Source organism: Neofelis nebulosa, chromosome 13 (assembly GCF_028018385.1).
Source record: "Neofelis nebulosa isolate mNeoNeb1 chromosome 13, mNeoNeb1.pri, whole genome shotgun sequence".
Classification (NCBI taxonomy): domain Eukaryota; kingdom Metazoa; phylum Chordata; class Mammalia; order Carnivora; family Felidae; genus Neofelis; species Neofelis nebulosa.
The window spans coordinates 77,155,865-77,174,339 of NC_080794.1; the positions used below are offsets into that span (position 1 = coordinate 77,155,865).

The 18,475-nt window shown below is 35.1% G+C and overlaps 1 protein-coding gene across 4 annotated transcripts in view; it reads left to right on the forward strand.

Annotated features, from left to right (window-relative positions):
* Nucleotides 1–18,475, forward strand: part of ATRNL1 (attractin like 1) — a 789,076-nt gene that overhangs the window by 543,474 nt on the left and 227,127 nt on the right. The window lies entirely within an intron of this gene.

Below are 18,475 nucleotides of genomic sequence, written 5' to 3' on the forward strand. Positions count from 1 at the left end.
TTCATAATGTAGTAAGTTAAGAAATGGATTTCTTTTAAATTAAATTTGACTCATGTGCCACTAAGTTCCACATCTGTAGAGTCAGGGGAAAATGTAAGGTACAATATGAAATGAATTACTTTTGATACATCTACAGGTAATTGTGTACTACAGTATACCAAATGGCCTATTCTATGAAGTAGATGTGTTCCTAAAATTTTTTACATATATATTGATTATATTTTTAATGAGTGAGGAGTGTTGAATCCTTACAAGACTTTTGTATAAAGCCCTAGGTGTCAAACCTGAAAAAATATATATGTAGCAAGAATAATCACACTCTAAATTATCTATTAGCAAATATGAATCATTATATTTTGCCATATTATAGTGACAAATTAAAATACAGTGTTAAAATTTAATAAATGCACTTAGGTATTAATTTTTATGGAAACACAATGTGCTAGTTGGTTTTAAACTTATCTTAAAAAGAGGATTATTTTTGCAGTAATAGTGTGACCTACAGTATACATATGTCATTTTTTCTCCGCCCAGCAATAACATGAAAATTTATGGTAATTGGTCAGCAGATTTTCATGGAACGCTTCCTATGTGTCGGGCACTGTTCTAAGTGCTTGGGAAACATCAGAGAATACAACAAAGAACTCTGTCCTCATGTTTATATTATAGCAGGGGATAGAAAATTATTTAATATGTTAAGAAGTTGGTAAGTGCAATGGGAAAAGGAAAAATAAAGCAAGATAAAGGTTTTGAGAATGCTTTGTGGAGATGGAGGAGAGTGTGCTATGTTGAAGAAGGTGGCAGTCAAGGTGACTTCATTTTGAAGGTGAGATCTGAGCCAATCTTGAAAGAGGGGAAGGAGTTAAGCAGGCAGCAGTTTCCCAGGGAAAACAGTGTTCCAGGCTTAGGAAGAACCCTAAGGTGGTGCGTGCCTGTCAGGTTCATGGAACAGTAAGCATGGGGTCTAGGCAGATGGTAACAGGGCCTTGCAGATCTTTATAAAGACTTTGACATTGAGTTCTGAGTGAAGAGAAGAGCCATTTCCAATCGCAGCGTTGTGCAAGAAGACTGACATAATTTGATGGTTTTAAAAAGGATCACTCTGCCCTTTGGGTTGAGAATAGTTTGAGAGAGATGTCTTCATACAGTTCCCTGACAAACAGACACCAAGACGAATTTGTTCACCTGGGATTGAAGAATACGTTGGTAGGTAATAGAACCATGAAAAAGGAAATAGAAGGCAGCCAATACCACTATGAACAACCAGAAGTTAATATCCTTGGGAATCACACATCAGACTATGGACACCAGATGCAATGGGGCTGAGTATTTATTCCCCAACTCCTTTTAGTTACTGTTTGAGGACTACTTCTTAGGAGCCCAGAGAAAGCCCTCGGGCAAAAAAAAATGCAGGTTTTCACATTGGCAACCATCAGGAAACTGACACAGTAACTGAGGGGTGATGTAAATCATCCTATAGTTCCTGCTACTGGGGCAGGATATAAGGACAGAGACTTGTTAGTAGGCTACTGTAGGAATCTAATAGCAGTAGATTGCTATTAGATTATGGTGGCAAGACCAGGGCGGTAGCAGTTGAAGGGATGAGTCCAGAAGTGATCACTGGACTACGTTTTTAAGGTTTTTAAGGTTGCTATTCGTATAATGTTCTCATTTTGAAAGTCTTTCCAGTGACATGATCGTAAAGTCTAAATAGAGAGATAAAAAAATGATTTTTCAGTTCTGGCTTAAGATGGAAACGTGGAAAGATCCTGCACTTACTACCTCCTCCTACAGACACACTGATTCCACATCTATATATGGAACACTTTTCTCAAAAAAAAAATCCTAAAAATTGATGGAGCAACCCCTTTAGATCAAGTGAATGGGAGGAAAACCACATTGAAGCAGGTAGGAAAAGGCGAGACACAGTCTCAAAATAAACCCCACCCTGACACTCACACTCAGGAGAGAACTAAAAACCCAGAGCTTCTCCCTGAGGGGTGAAGGGTTTGTACTTCACATCAGGCATACCAACTTTTAAGACCATTTCCTGGGGAGATGAGCCCCCAAAGCATCTGGCTTTGAAGACCAGTGGAGCTGTGCCTGAGGGGCAGGCTTCTGGTTTGGTGCACTTACAGCCGCTACAGAGGTTCTCAAGTAATGCGGGCTGGTGGACATTATCTTTGCGTTCTCCCTCTTCCTTGCTCCAGCTTGCTGGTATCTTCTGGAATGGAGTTTATATCCTTGTCTGGTGCCCTGAGTGTTGCAGCTGCCACCAGGGAACACCTCTTCATTGCTTGGCTCTGGTGACCAGTGGGGCATATATTCACAAGTCCTACAGGATTGTAACCAAAGGAGAAAGACTTCTTAAATAGCTACCATCCCCAGGCCACAGCAAGAGGCAACAAACTCAGGGGCTCAGTCTTTCTGTGAAAGAGGCCTATTAGTTTATCATCATAGCTGTAGCCTGAGGGCCAGGCTTCTAATTAAATAAACATCTAAAGGCTGACTGCAAATCATATATCTGATAAGGGGTTAATATTCAATGTTTATATGGAACTCATACAACTTAACAGAAAAAAAACAGATTAAAACATAGGCAGAGGATCTGAATCGATGTTTCTAGAGAAAACACAGAGATGGCCAGCAGGTATATGAACAGATGCTCAGTTATCAAAAAGATAAGAAATAATAAATGTTGGCAAAGATAAGTATTGAGAGGAACTCTAATGGATTGTTGGTGGGAATGTAAATTGGTATAGCCATTGTGGAGAACTGTATGGAGTTTCCTTTAAAAAATTAAAAATAGAACTACCATACGATCCAGCAGTTCTACTTCTGGGCATTTATCAAAGGAAAATGAAAACACTAATTCAAAAATATATCTGCAGTTCCATATTTATTACCACATTATTTACAATAGCCAAGATATGGAAACAACATAAGTGTGCATTGATAGATGAGTGGATAAATAAGAAGTGAGAGTATATATATATGGAATTACATATATGGAATTACATATATATGGAATTATATATATATATGGAATATATATATTCTGTGCTGACAGCTCAGAGCCTGTAGCCTGCTTTGGATTCTGTGTCTCCCCCACCCCCCCACCCCCGCCCCTCCTCCACTCTCTTTCTCTCTCTCTCTCTCTCTCTCTCAAAAATAAATAACATTAAAAATATTTTTAAAAAACTAAAAACAGAATGAAATTTTGCCATTTGCAAAAACATGGATGGACTTTGAGGGCATTATGGTAAGTGAAATAAGTCAAAAAGAGAAAGGCAAATACCATATGATCTGATGTATAGGTGGAATCTAAACAAGAAAGAAAGAAAGAAAGAAAGAAAGAAAGAAAAGAAAGAAAGAGAAAGAAAAAGAAAGAAAAAGAAAAGAGAGAGGGAAGGAAAGGAAAGGAGGGAAGAAAGGAAGGAAAGGAAAGGAAAGGAAAGGAAAGGAAAGGAAAGGAAAGGAAAGGAAAAAAAGAAATAAAAGGAAGAAAGAAAAGGCAAGCTCATAAGACACAGAGAACGGACTGGTGATTGCCAGAGCCAAGGGTCAGGGACTGTGCAAAATGGGTGAAGGGAATCAAAGATACAAACTTCTAGTTATAAAATAAATAAGCCATATGAATGCAATGTACAGCATGATGACCATAGTTAGTAATAATATATTGTATATTTGGGGTGTCTGGGTGGCTCAGAGTTGATTAAGCTCTTGCTAGGGCTCATGTCATGGTCTCACGGTTCATGAGATTGACCCCCACATTAGGCTGTGTGCTGATAGAATCCCTGCTTGGGATTCTCTCTCTCTCTCTCTCTCTCTCTCTCTCTCTCTGTCTCTGTCTCTGTCTCTCTCTCAATCTCTCTCTTTCTTTCTCTCTCATGCCCCTCTCTCTCAAAATAAATAAACATTAAAAAAATAATACTGTATTGTATGTTTGAAGGTTGCTAGGAGAACAAGTCTTAAAAGTTCTCATCACAAGAAAAAAATTGTATACGTATGGTGACAGATGTTAACTAGACTTATTATGGTGATCATTTTGCAATATATACAAATATCATCACATTGGCTCATTATATTTTACACTTGAAACTAATATAGTGTTATTTGTCAATTATACATCAAAAAATTTCAGAACAAGAAAATTATTTTATCTTTTCAAATGGCACTGTAATCATTCTAGAACTTCTGAGGCTGGTGTATTTATTCATTGAGATACATAATGGCATTCTGTCTTAGTCTCTCAAGCAACAAAATATGTGTCTTTCTTTATCAACTGATAGAAACCATGGGAAATGGAGGCAAAAGCATCTATCACCCTTTAAGTGACTTAGACTGGCTGGATTTGTTAGCTCTGGTGTCACACTAAGAGCACAGCAAACAATTGGATGACCAGCAAGTGAACATACAACCCTTTGACTGAAGTGATGAGGATGTTAAAAATGTCCATTTCTTACTCATGTTTTGTTTTGTTTTTTGCTGGGAGTATAAACTTGTATGAGTCCTTAAGTATAATTGGCAGTTTTGCTGGGATATTATTCTTTGTTTCTATTTTCATTTCTAATTATTTTTTTAGCCAATTATTCTCATGCTGCCACTTATAACACTGAAAAACAAAACCACTTCCTGGCCAACAATAAAGGATTTGTTAATTTATTATATGGTACACAGTAGTATATACATTGTGATCTAATTTCGATAAACATGGAAAAGAGTAAATTCTTAATAATAGTTATATCTAGCGGGGTGGGATATATGAGTTGTTCTTCGTGCATAGCATTCTGTACTGTCCTTTCTCTGATGGCATGCACTGCCCCCCCTTTTTTTTAAACAAGGAATTAATGATAGTATCAGTCTAATGGAAGTACAAAATGTGGGCTAGTTTTTCCCAATTTCTAGACTCATACTAACTTCACATATATTCAGGTTTGAAATTTTGCCAGTTATTTAAGATGAATGTTTCTGGTCATCATTTCCATTTTAGGGAATAAAAACCCTATTCATATTGTACATGTTATGGGCTGCTCTGTTACCTCTTAACCCACTGTAATTAATTTATCTACATTTCAATTTTTGATAATGTAGATGACCAGTGGGGTGTAGTCTGTAACATTAGCACTTAGGTATTCATCAAGCATGTACTAGAGAGAGCTTTCCAGACAATAGAAATGAGGATTCATGGTGCCAAAGTAAGGGGCTTCATCTTGATCTTCCTAGGTCATGGGAAAAATTGAAATGTTTCAATTGAGTTTAAGATTGTTCTTCAACATTTGTTTACATACACTTTCTTACATTAATCTAAGCCTTACATTAATCTAAGGAAAAAGGCACAGCAATTTCATTTGTTCTGTTTACCAGAATCAGGTATAAGTGTGCAAACTGAGGCTCTGTGAGCTTAAGACCTTTGTTCGAAACCACATATTCATTCACCAGTAGAGCAAGAACTGGGATCTGAATCTCAGATTGGCCCCAAAGTTTCTCTCTTATCCCATTCTTTAAACATGCTGATATTAGTTCAAGCTGGGAACACATCTTAGGCCCTAACGTTATCAGTGGAATATTTTCTTGCAAAACATGGAGTTACTTGAGGTTTTTGTAGTATTCTTTGATTCCAGGGACTCGGACAGTCATGAAGAATTGAGACAGTTCAGCCTAGTACACGATGTAAGAAACCTCTTGTCCAAGGTGACAGGCACATTGTCCAGGCCAGACAAATGAGCAGCTGTATGGTAAGAGCACTGCTGGCTTCACCACAGAGAAGCATGAGTTGCTGGGCACAGCCAGTGGCCAGCCCCTCTGGCATTTCATTCCTGCCCGCCATCTTCCTGGACATTAGTTCCTATGGTTGGCGTCAGTGGTTTATTTTCTTTTCCCTGGGTTTTCGCTTTTGGAAGTGTCATAACCATCTTGTGATATTTGAATTTTAATTATTTTGTTAACATTTACCATGATTCTTTAATTATGTAAGTAATAAATCCTCACTGTGGAAAAAGTAGTGCAAAAATAATCAAAGTTAAAATTGAAATCTTCCATAATCTCACTATCCATAAATACTCACTGACAGAACTTTTATTTCCTCCCAGTAACATTTTCCTTTTGCACATACATATTTTTACAAAATTGAAAGTATATTCTATATTTGATTTTACATTCTGTTTTTCTCATTTGGTGAACAATTTTTACTTCTAGGTTTGTGTTTAAAATGTTGTATTAATTATTTTCTGGCATAACATAATTTATTTCCCTATTTTATTTTCAATTAGCTTGATTCCAATTTCACACTATTATAAATAAGACTGTAATTAATTCTTGTACACAACTCTTGATCCTAATCTGTAGAAGAAAACCTATTAGGTCAAAAATTATAACCTTTTGTGGATCTTGAGATACACTGCTTATTTACTTTCCAAAATTGCCCCTATTTGTACTACTTTTAGTAAAGTATGAGAATTCTGGTTTTCTAGCACCGGTGTCAAAAATTATTTTAAAAGCATTTCTAAAAACAGTCTTGTTAATTTTGATACATGAAATGTTGTCTTTTCTTCATCAGACATCTTATTAGTAGTGAGAGTGAATATTTTCGTATTGTCTTTGACCATTTTATTTCTCCTCATTCATTTCATTGACCAGTATTTCCTTGTCCTCCTTTATTTTTAAAAATTTTTTTATATTTATTTATTTTTGAGAGGGGGGGCAGAGGGAGAGGGAGACACAGAATCCGAAGCTGGCTCCAGGCTCTGAGCTGTCAGCACAGAGCCCAACGTGGGGCTTGAACCCACCAACCATGAGATCAGGACCTGAGTCGAAGTTGGATGCTCAACTGGGACTGAGCCACCCAGGCACCCCATGTATTCCTTTATTTTAATAGCATTTATTGATGGTACTCTGGTTGTGCAAGATTTTCTATATCAATTACAGAAAATTTAAAGATGTTAGAAGAGCTTTCAGTTTTTTCTTCATTTTTGTATTGGAACATTCTTTGTTTCTTATTTATACCAAATATATTAAATGTATATTTTCTGTTATAAATATTTTCCCTTCTGATATTGCTATTAGAACTTTATATTTTCTCTATTTTTTTCTATTAATCAGACTGTCTTAGTAATATTTTCAGACATTACCCTTGCTTCCTGTTTGTCCTGACTTTTCTATTATGTCCCCTTTTTTGCTGGCCTTCTTTTGAATTGACGATTGTTTTTTAAAAAAAATCAGTATTTCTCAACTGTCTCCTCAAATTTCCTCAATTTTTTTTCTTTAACCAATTTTTGTTATACACTCTTGCTCTTTTTATAGTAATTTCTCTTCAATTTTTAACAGGCATAATTAAAGTCTGAAATTAATGAACATTTCTACTTCTTTGCAAACAACGTAGGAACCTAAAAACAGTTTGAATCTTATGTGACGCAGTTTTTTTGTAGTTCTGAGTTTGTCACTAGTTGAATTAAACATTATTATTGACGTTGTTGCTTTACATGATCAATATGTGTTTAAATTTACTAACATATTTACAATTTTTTTGCTCACTGTTTTTCTTTGCATTCAGAGCTTGCTTCCAAAATGTTTGCTTTGTCCCATGACTTGCCTTTAGAAATTCCTTTACCACATGTCGTTTGATAATAAAATCGTTTAGTTTGCTGCTTACTGCTCCCCTTTTCAGTTTTCCCTAATTACTTACACTCTAAGAAATGTTTTAAAAATATACCTTATCAAGCATCTAGTTGATTTGCAATGGGAGGGACATACTTGCACATTTCGTTTATTTGAAAATTGTTCTCGCATTTGGCTTCCAATGTCACAACTGAGAAGTCTTCTAACAGTATTGTTAGCATTCCTTTGCAGCTAATCTAGCCCATCTTTCCAATGGCTTTTGTCTCTGGTATTCTGCAGTTTTACCATGATTTTCCTAACATGAATTTACTTGTATTTATGCCACTTGGCATATTTTGTGTTTCTATGTCTGAGGATTCAAATCTTTGTTTACTTCTAAAAATTCACACTTATTATCCCTTTGAATTTTCTTCTCCCTCATTTTCTCTGTTCTCCCAACAAGATTCTGATTATATGCATGTTGGCCTTTCTCATCCTATCTGCAATATCTCTTAACCTCTCAGGTGTATTTTCCATCACCTTCTCTGTGTTTCTTTTGACTTACTTCCTCAGGGCCTTATTCCAACTCACACATTTTTTTGTTAGGCAATATATAACTTGCTTTCTGCCCTATCCATTGTATTACTTTCAATACCTTCTTTTTTTTCATTTTTAAAAGTTCTGTTTTGTTCTTTTTTGAAGATGCTTAGCAGTTTTTGAAAGTCTCTTTTCTTGCTAGTTTTTATTATATCCTATGTCATTCCAAACATAATTATTTTTATTTTACATCTGATCATTCCACTCTCTGAAATCCTTGGAAACCTAAATCTATTGCTTATTTCTGTTGGCTCTCACCCATTCTGGCATATTTCCTTGTGTATTTGGCGGTCTTTGTGAGCTCCTCTTTGTTGGATCTTAATCTGGGGTTTTCTATTGGCCTAAATAAAGAATGCTTTCCTCCAAAGAAGATTGCTTCTGCCAGAAACCGAGGGCTTGCCATAATTCTTTACCCACTTCTCCCAGGGTCCCTGGCCTAGTGCAGGAATCTCAAGCTCAGCTTTCTTATCTTTTGGGTTACTTAGATTAGCATTTGTCCTCAGGGCCGCCCCGCTTTATCCTTTGCTTGCTGCTTTCTACTCCCCTTTCCAGTTTTGACTGGTTGCCTTGGACCACTCCCTTACTGCCTGTAATGTCAGGAATGCGTTAAAAAGTATTAAGAATTTGGTTATTTTAGGGTGGGAAGACCTTACTCAACATGGCGGTTTGTCTTCTGTAGCAGCTCTGTTTTACCGGACAGAGGTTCTCTTTGTTTGGATGGCTCTTTCCCTGTCATTCGCTTGTTATTTTAAAAGGTCATCATTTTGGTACTCCAGTTTTGTCAACCTCTGAGGTCTCACTACTTGTTCATGGGCTGGTGGTATAGAAGCAGTCAAGCCACCAATTCCCTATTGACCTTCTTGTACTTCTAAGGCTCAGGAACAGGAAGGACTCCTACCACTGATTATGCTATTTTTTTTAGCCCTTGGAGGGCCAGACAATCCAAGCGTATTCTTTTAGGAAGTATATGGACTTTCCTCTCGGTGTTTTATAGATCTTTACAGACCAAACATCTGTAAAATCCTTATCCTCGTTTCTGTGAACTTTCCCAGTCCGAAGAGGGCAACATCTGGCACAAGTTTCCTGAGCCAAAACTTCTACAGGCCACGAGCCCTATTTGCACATAGTCACTCTTAGGTCCCAGGAGCCACGTACCTTAAAGAGGGAGATTATTTTCAGTTCGTGATAGAAACAAACTGAGTTAAGGTCACATCTTCTCATATTCCTCATAACAAATGCTTTAGAAGATAGAGTATTTCTTATTTCAAGAAAAATATTTAAATAGGAGATTTTTATAGGCACAGCTTTAGTTCTTAAAGTATGGAAGGATCTGGATTCCCAGTTGTCTTTTCAAATTGCCTATATCTTTATTGTAAAATTATGAAAGACCTTTCATCACCAAGACCATTTAGCAGATGATGTTTTCAAAAATTGTTTTAGAAATACAAGATTTGGAATCATAACAGAATGTCCTGAATTTCATGAATAAATGGAGCATGAATTAAGATTTGAAGGTGATTCTTCAGAATTAACATGATATGAATAGAGCCTAACAACATGGTATGAATATACACTTAAATTATTGGAATCTGCATGGTCCTAATTTAATATGATCAGAAGACAGAATTTATTTAATCATGAAAAAGTTATTTGTTTACAATTTTTAGTAAATAGCTTTATAAATGCCCTAGGTAAACTATGTATAAGTAAAGTACTGCTAGTGTATTTCATACAGAATTCAGTGAGTTCAAAGCTAAATGTATATACATTTACATTTCTCATATATTTTCAAAATTAAAAATTTGTAAATGAAAGTTTTTGTTGAGACATTAAAACTTTATGGTTGTCTTCTCTTAATCATTTAAAATGATTTTTAAAATTTTTTTATGTTTATTTATTTTTGAGAGGGAGAGAAAGAGAGAGAGACACTGTGAGCTGGCAGAGAGAGAGGGAGACACAGAATCCAAAGCAGACTCCAGGCTCCGAGCTGTCAGCACAGAGCCCGAACGCGGAGCTCGAACTCATAGACTGCGAGATCATGACCTGAGCCAAAGTCAGATGCTTAACTGACTGAGCCACCCAGGTGCCCCATCTTAATCATTTAAAATGAATATAAACTATGATGGAGAAGAATGTAAAGATGAACAACAACAACAAAAGGATATGCATTTTCACCTCTTAGTGGCTGATATGATAAACAGAAACACTGGCCAATACAAAGTCTTATAACCCTGAGCCCCTGTATTCATATTAGCTATCATTCAGCAGAGCAATACACCACTCAAGGGTATGGTCATATCACAGTTAAAGCAATACTAGCATAAATTATTTATATATAGCAGTCCTTCAAGTTAGAAGTGGCTATGCAAAGTGAGGCTGTAATATAATTAATTAGAAAGTTGTAAGTGCAGTTTAGCAATTCTTGGGGGGTGGTCTTCCAGCTCTGAGTAAAAAAGACTGAATTTCCAACCCCATTCTCATCCTTCACCTACTCTTACATAAAACATTGGACCCATGAAAAAAATGTGCTCAGTAGATTGGGCAGATTACATATACTGCAAACAAAAATATTCCACAATCTGTGATGCACAGTACGGTATTTTTGAGTACTGTCAAAGACCTTTAATACTCACTATAATATGTATGTTAAACTATTAATGTTTAATGACTAACATAAAACTAATATTAATATCTTAATACTGATTACTCATAACAACAAAAAGCTTATTATAATGCTTTTGTCTCCTTATTCTAACTTTTTAGGTCACCTTCAAGCACTTTTTTGTGTCTGGAAGTATGCAATGGTTATTTTCTTAGTTTTCTTTAAATATTTTATTAGGATGTAGTTCCCCATGACAGTTTTTATTACGTTAAATTTATGTTTCTGTAATACATTTTTTGCTTACATTTCATGTAAAATCAGTTACTAATTTAACCTTTATTTCCTCCTCCTTTCCATTGATAGATAATCTGATGAGGTTTATATCCTCAAGGGAATAACTGACTGTAAGAACTCTATAAAATGCTGTTAAATCAAATGGAAATCTCATAAAGTGATATCTCAGATATTAGAAGTGTAGTGCTAGATATTTTGTATGTAGAATCAGAGAAACTAATAATGTTATACTTTGGCCAAATACACGTTTTCACACTTTGCTTTCTTAGAAAATAAAATAGCAACTAGGTAAAAATTTAGGATATTAAATCTGAAAACTTACATCAAATCTTAATATACATTTTCCTTTTACACAAGGCCATAATTCTATACTATTCATACAAAACACCTTTGTTTATACTTAAACCTTATAATTTTGTTCATGTTTATTGTAAGCCCCTTTTAATTTTTAGTTTATGAAGAAAGGTTGTGCATTAACCATTTATGTCATATAAAAATGGGCAGACTAAATATCATATAGGTAAGGTGTATGTGCAATTTTTCATGGAGAAGGAGTCATTATTTCTTAAGGTCTCTTTTTTTTTTTTATCTCCAATACATCTTAGAAAACAAAAGCAAAATTAACATTATTTCATTTTTCCCTATTTCCTGATGGAAAATTTATCTTAGAAAGAAAATCTCTATTCTGTGAAAAACTGGTTCAACAAATGTTGACCAAACTTAACTGCTGCAAAGCAGTAAGGGAGAGGGATATGGAAAGCCATTGTCTCTATCTTCCAGAAATTTACAGACCAAAAGGAAATATAAGACATGTAAAAATGTGTCTAATAAAAAATACAGTGTGATTAATGCCAAAAGAAAAACAGACACAAAGAATAGGGAAAAAAAGAATTCAAAACTCAGGACGTTGATAAATGTTTCATGAGCGATTATGGTGGAAGATCTTGGCCTTTGAAAGTAGATAAAATGTCAATAAACAGAGACAAGAGTAGGTTTGAAATGTGAAGAGCAAAAAGACCGCCACACTGCAGGACCAGTAAGAGCAAAAGGCAGACACAGGAAAGAGTGTTGTATGTGTGTGCAGCAGTAGGAAGGCAGGATTAGCTTGCTGGAGAAGGAATTGTGGGAATCAAGATAGAAGATATTATGAAAGTCAATTTAAATGAGATGGCAAGGATCACACAAGATTTTTGAGCAGAATTTTCTGATTGATTTTAGAGAAATGATACTGGGAGCATTTTGTAGCATCACTTGTTTTGAAGAATGACTGAGAACGAGAAACATGTGGGCAAGTTAAGCCCCTAACTAGTTGCTGTCAAAATGTAAAGTAAATATATTGAAAACTGTGAAGAAGCAGAATTTATAGAACTAAACAATGAATTGAATATGGAAATCGAGACTGGGACAAAGGGAAAGGTCAGAATGCTGGGAATTCTTCATACACACTTGAAGTAATGGGAGTGAGAAGGGAAAAGAGAATCAAAGACAGAGTGTAGGAAAATTGCTATAATTAAAATGTTGGAGGCATATTGAAGGAAACAAAGTATCAAATGACAGCTCGAGAAAGATGCAAATTGAAAAAAAGAAGGTATGCCAGAAGGGATGAAGTGAGAAAAGATGCCACCCATTTCATACTCAGTCAAAGAATGTGGGAACTGAGGAGGGGAGGTGAAATCTGGTAATTATGCAGTCATTGGTGACTATTGAGAAAGTCAAATGAATGGCAGAAACCAGACAAAAAAGGCTGGTTGAAGATGAGCAAGTGGATGCAACAAGGCTAGACTACCATTTTCACATTGATAATGTTGAAAGGAAGGAAGGAGTTGAGATGGTAATTTAAGAAACTGGCAGATCCAAGAGAAAGTTCCTCTAGGAGAATTATCGAAGGGGGGAAAATGTATGTTAGCACAGAGGAGAAGTGAAAGCAGAGAGAGGATCAAAGAAACAAGTAAGAGAATTATTTGGGAGAGATAAGAAAATGATGAGTAAAGACTAAAGGGAATTTGAGCAGTTTCATGTGATAGAAGTTTACCTTTGATGATGATCTTTTGTGTGCGTGTGTGGTAATATTGGAAGTAAGGTCACCTGCAGAGAGTACACTATGGGTATAAGTGTGAGATTTAAGGATAATGGGGTGTCCAGGTGGCTAAGTCAGTTGGGCAGCCAACTCTTGGTTATATCTTGCAGTTTGTGGGTTTGAGCCCCACATAGGGCTCTGCAATGTCAGAGCATAGCCTGCTTGGGATTCTCAGTCTTCCTCTCTTTCTGTCCCTCCCCCACTTGCTTGCTTTCTCTCTCTCAAAAATAAATAAATAAACATTAAAAAAAAAGAATAATAGAAGAGATTTAGAACACTTATACGAGAGGCTCGATAGCAAGTGAAGACAGAAAACTGGGAGTTATCCAAGATTTGTCCTACCCTATTCTTCATCTATCAGTCATGGAGCCCTGTCAGTTGTACACCCAAAATAGATTTTAAATCATCACTTCATCCTACTACTACTGCTGTAATTTCAAACCTTCAAAACCTTTTTCCTGAATGTATTGTGTGTCTCTCTTTATGGTCTCTCTGCCTTTCTCTGCCTCCCTCTTCCAGCCTTTTTTCCACAGTGCTACCAAAGTGATCTTTTTAGGGTACAAATCTGCTTATGTCCCCCTGCTCAAAATTCTCCAAGGAATCATCTCTTATAGTAAAAATTCAAACTCCTTTGCATAAGGTACCATAACCTATAGCAATCCAGTCTGTTCCTTTCTATCCAATCATTTCTTGTTATCTCACTCAAACGACCTGATCCCCTCCCAACATCCTTGCCTCTATTTTTGTTTCTGTAATTCCCTTATCCTGTAAGAACTTGCCTATTTGGTAGAATGTGACTAATTCTAATAGTGTAAAGAAGGAGGAGGAGGGGGGGAAAGAAGAGGAGAAGAAATAGATGAAGAAGGAGAAAGAGAGGCAAAGGAGAAAGAAGGAGAAGAAGGAGGAAGAGAAAAAGAAGGAGGAGGAGGGAGAGAAGAGATGTATGAATAAGGAAAGAAATGAATGAAATACAGTATCTTAAGACGAAAAAAAGGATTGCTGAGCAGCAAGAAAAACCCAAAGGAACTTAGCATATGCAATAAGGACAATGACTTTGTCTTATAATGACCTTAAAGCTAGAATCAGAAGTGAGGAAAGAAGGGTGGGGTTTATTCAGAGTCAGATACTGGCAAAGTGAATAGAGAATCAAGTTTGTGAGAGATTCTGGGATTTTAGAACCCCTTTTAAATTTGATGTGAGTGGGAGTAAGAAGGTGATGGTGAAGGCAAAATTCTGTGTCTGGCAATATGGATAGCTCAAGGAATAGAGAGCTGAGATTAATTTGTTAATTCATTATTTTCTTGCTAATCTAACCTTTACTGTGTTTCTTCTACTGTGTCAAGCTTTGAGAATGCAGAAATGAATATAGGAGCACAGACTCTACTCTCGTGAATAACAGTTTAATTAGGGGTGTGGGAGTAATTCAGTGTTTAAGATCTTAAAGAAATTTGAGTTGTAAAATAGTTGGGACTGCTTGATTTTGCCTTATTTAGTCATTGTTCTCAATTAGGTAGACCTGTGTTCTAAATACTCAGTTGTTTTACAACTTCTTTTACTTTAATACACAGAAACACACAAACAATATACCACCCTTAAAAAAAAATCAAACACTTTGTTTAGAAAAGATGATGATTTTGAAAAATGGTTAGAGAGCGAGGGAGCCAAAACATAAGAGACTCCTAAAAACTGAGAACAAACTGAGGGTTTATGGGGGGTGGGAAGGAGGGATGGGTGGGTGGTGGTATTGAGGAGGACACCTGTTGGGATGAGCACTAGGTGTTGTATGGAAACCAATTTGACAATAAATTTCATATTAAAAAATAAAATAAAATAAAAAATAAATTAAAAAAAAGAAAAGATGATTTTGAATGAACAGGCAAAACATCTTTTGGTAACCACAGTGGAAAATGTTGTTTAACCACTATGTTGTATACATATCCATATTTTATATACACATATTTTTGTCCTGGGGAAAAGGAAATGTAAATTATTATGTACTCTATGTGAATAAATACTGAGTATTACTAAACCTACATACTTTTAAAAATATATTTTTAGAGCAGTTTTGGGTTCGTAGCAAAATTAAGAGGACAGCACAGAGAATTGCCATATGCCTACCCAGTACCCCTACACAAGCACAACGTAATTTTTTGTCTTATAGTTTCTTGCTATAATGTTCACTTTTTCAAAATTATTGCATTTTTAAGGTATGTAATATATATGCGGCCCTTGAATCTCTTTTTGAAATGATATATTATGACTTCTTTGTGTATGCTTTTGGGAATTTTTAGAAAGTACATTTAAAAAATAAAATAATTTTATCTTATATAAACCGAATTTCAAGCAGTTCCATATAACTGTTAATGAAGTACATTTTAACAAAGTACATTAAATTTTGATGGCCTCATTCATTCAGCAAAATTAATAAATAATTTAAAATTTTGAAAATGTACAGTGCACAATGTGAGACATTGCAGACAACACGAAAATGTGTATGCTACAGTCAGTGGTCTAGAAATTCCTATCCTATGTATTCTTGAATCGTCAAGGCAGTATAGTTGTCATAACACACATTATTACTTTTTAAATAATGTTAGTTTCTTTCTGATTAGAAAATTCAAAAATTCTAATTATGGAAACTTTGGAAAATACAGAAAGGTATATTATAAAAATCAAAAGCCTCATCCATACTCCATCAGCTCTAACAAATGTTTACAGCCATATTGAGACCACGTCTATCTAAATTAGAATGTGTTCACCACCACAGAAAGTTCCCTCATGCCCTTCTGTAGTTGGTACCATCCTTCTACCCCAAAGCCCTGCCAACCACTGGTCTGATTTGTTGCTGTGGTTTTGCCTTTTCCAGAAAGTCATATAAATGGAAACATGTACTATGTAGCCTTTGGTATCTGGCTTCTTTCACATGCCTTCAAGATCTATCCATGTCATTTTAGGTGTCAGTAATCTGTTCTGTTGCCAAGTAGCATTCCATTATATGGATGCGCTACAATTGGTTTATCCAATCACCAAGGGATGGTGATTATATTAAATTATTATATTATATTATATTATATTATATTATATTATATTATATTGTATTAGAAATAATTTAGATTATTTCCAATATGGGGCTATTGTGAATAAAGCTATCATTAACAGTTGCATACAGCTCTATCTATGAAAATACATTTTTATTTTTCCTGGGTAAATATCAGCAAAATTGTGGGTCATATGGCAAAAGTATATTTAAATTTAATTATTTTCAAAAGTGGCTGTACCATTTCTGTTCCTGTCAGGAGCGTATAAAAGTTCCCAGTGCTCTGCATCTTTATCAGCACCAGGTATTGTTGATTTTATTTTGTATTTTTTTTATTCTAATAGGTGTGTGGTGGTATGTCATTGTTGTATTTGATTTTAAGGAAACCTAAATTTCTTTCCGTATAGATGAGGACTGCCTACCCATTTGTAGGGGTGCATATCTGTAAATGTTTATTTTTCCATAGACGTATAGATGCGTAGACATTAACGAGGGATATTCTGAAATAAAAGACAGGAAGCAGGGTATATCTAATATGTGCCTATAAAACAAGAATTCAGAAAGTGACTTTGAGAAAAATAGCTTTGTAAAATAGTTGTATTTTTCTAGTTTCCTGTGAGGCCCTCTTTAGTGAAATAACTCTATTAAATACAAAATAAAATATTAATATCAAAGATTAATTTTTAACACTTATAATAAAAAAATTAAGCATACAGAGAAATAGAAAAATGAATCATATCGCTTAGCATTAGCAAGTGGTGACTCATGGCCAATCTTGTTTCAGCTCTATCCTCTCTTACCCCAAACCCCACTAGTGATTATTTTGAAGCCGAATCCCAGGCACCAAAGATTAAATTTTAATTTAATCTCCGAGTTCTTGATTTATCATATTAGCATTAAAAATAACTGTTTAAAATGTTTAAATTTTAAAAATTAATTTCTAGTATTTATCTCTAAGGTTTTACTAGTTTTTTTTTTTTTGGTTTGACCTATTTATATGTAAAGTATTTGCTAGTTATATTATTACAGGCATTTATTCAATAAGCAATGGGAAATCACCATACCTGAATAGAAATAAAAACTCATTAAGTGAAATTGTTTTGTTTCATTGGCATATCGTATATATAGTTTCTTTAATAGCGTTGTATAGACCTCAAATTAAAACAACTGCAGATTTTGCTTAATTAAAGGTGCTACTAAAGTTAACAATATAGGCCATTTGATGTATTTTTTTACTTAGTATATTATATTTTTAAAATTATACATTGAGTATAATCCTAGGATACTTTCTTAATTCCTATTATAGTACTGATCTAATTTTTCTCATTTCTTCATTTCTCAAATGAAGTACATAACCCATTTTAATTAAGAATAAAAAAGAAAAAGGAACTTCACATCATTAGGAATCCTGATTTTTGCCACTCTAACAAAAAAGACCGTGAGCAATGTGAGATTAGTCAGATGTGAGGAATGATAAGCAACCATGTTAGGGACCACCTATGACTAACTACAATAATTGGGGAAGTAACCTTGACATATTTCAGTCCAAGTATGAGTCTCTGTAGTTTATTATGTTCCAGACAGTATCCATTACCAAAGATGTAGGGCCAAATTAACTTTAATGTTGCTCTCTTCACAAGACATTCCATAGCTAGCAATAACATTAAGATAATGCTGTTAAAATAAGAATTTCAATTATAAGGCAGATGAGACTGTGAAAAACATGACAGCCTTAATGAGAAGTAGGAGTTGGTATTCACTTTGATAAGGAACATAGTTATCACAGATAGAAAGGAAAGAAAATACAGCCTATAGCCTTTTCTTACTGTGTCATGTCGTCCTCCACTGATAACAGCCTTGGGTTCAAATTCGTTTTTATTCATTTCCCAGACTGGTACTCGGATGATGATCCTGTGGATCTTTCAGCTGCAGTTCGAATACCTTCCATTTCTGTAGTGCTTCATTTTCCCAAATAATTGAAAGCATTTCATCTTACGTGTTCTTACCTCATCTTTGTTAACATAAGAAAGAGAATCAAGATGTTGGTCTTGCAGGTGTGAAAACTGGATCAGTAACTCAGTGGTAACGTTGGGAATAGATTCAAATTACTTGAAGATCATCCAGTGGTTACTGGGGGAGTCTGATTTTAACCAAGACATGTAATAAATATGACTCAAGTGCGGTATCATTGTATGTGTTGTATTACACATGCCTTTGTTTTTGACTTTACAGTGGTAGAGAAAGAAGGGACTTGTGCATATCTCTGTATGCA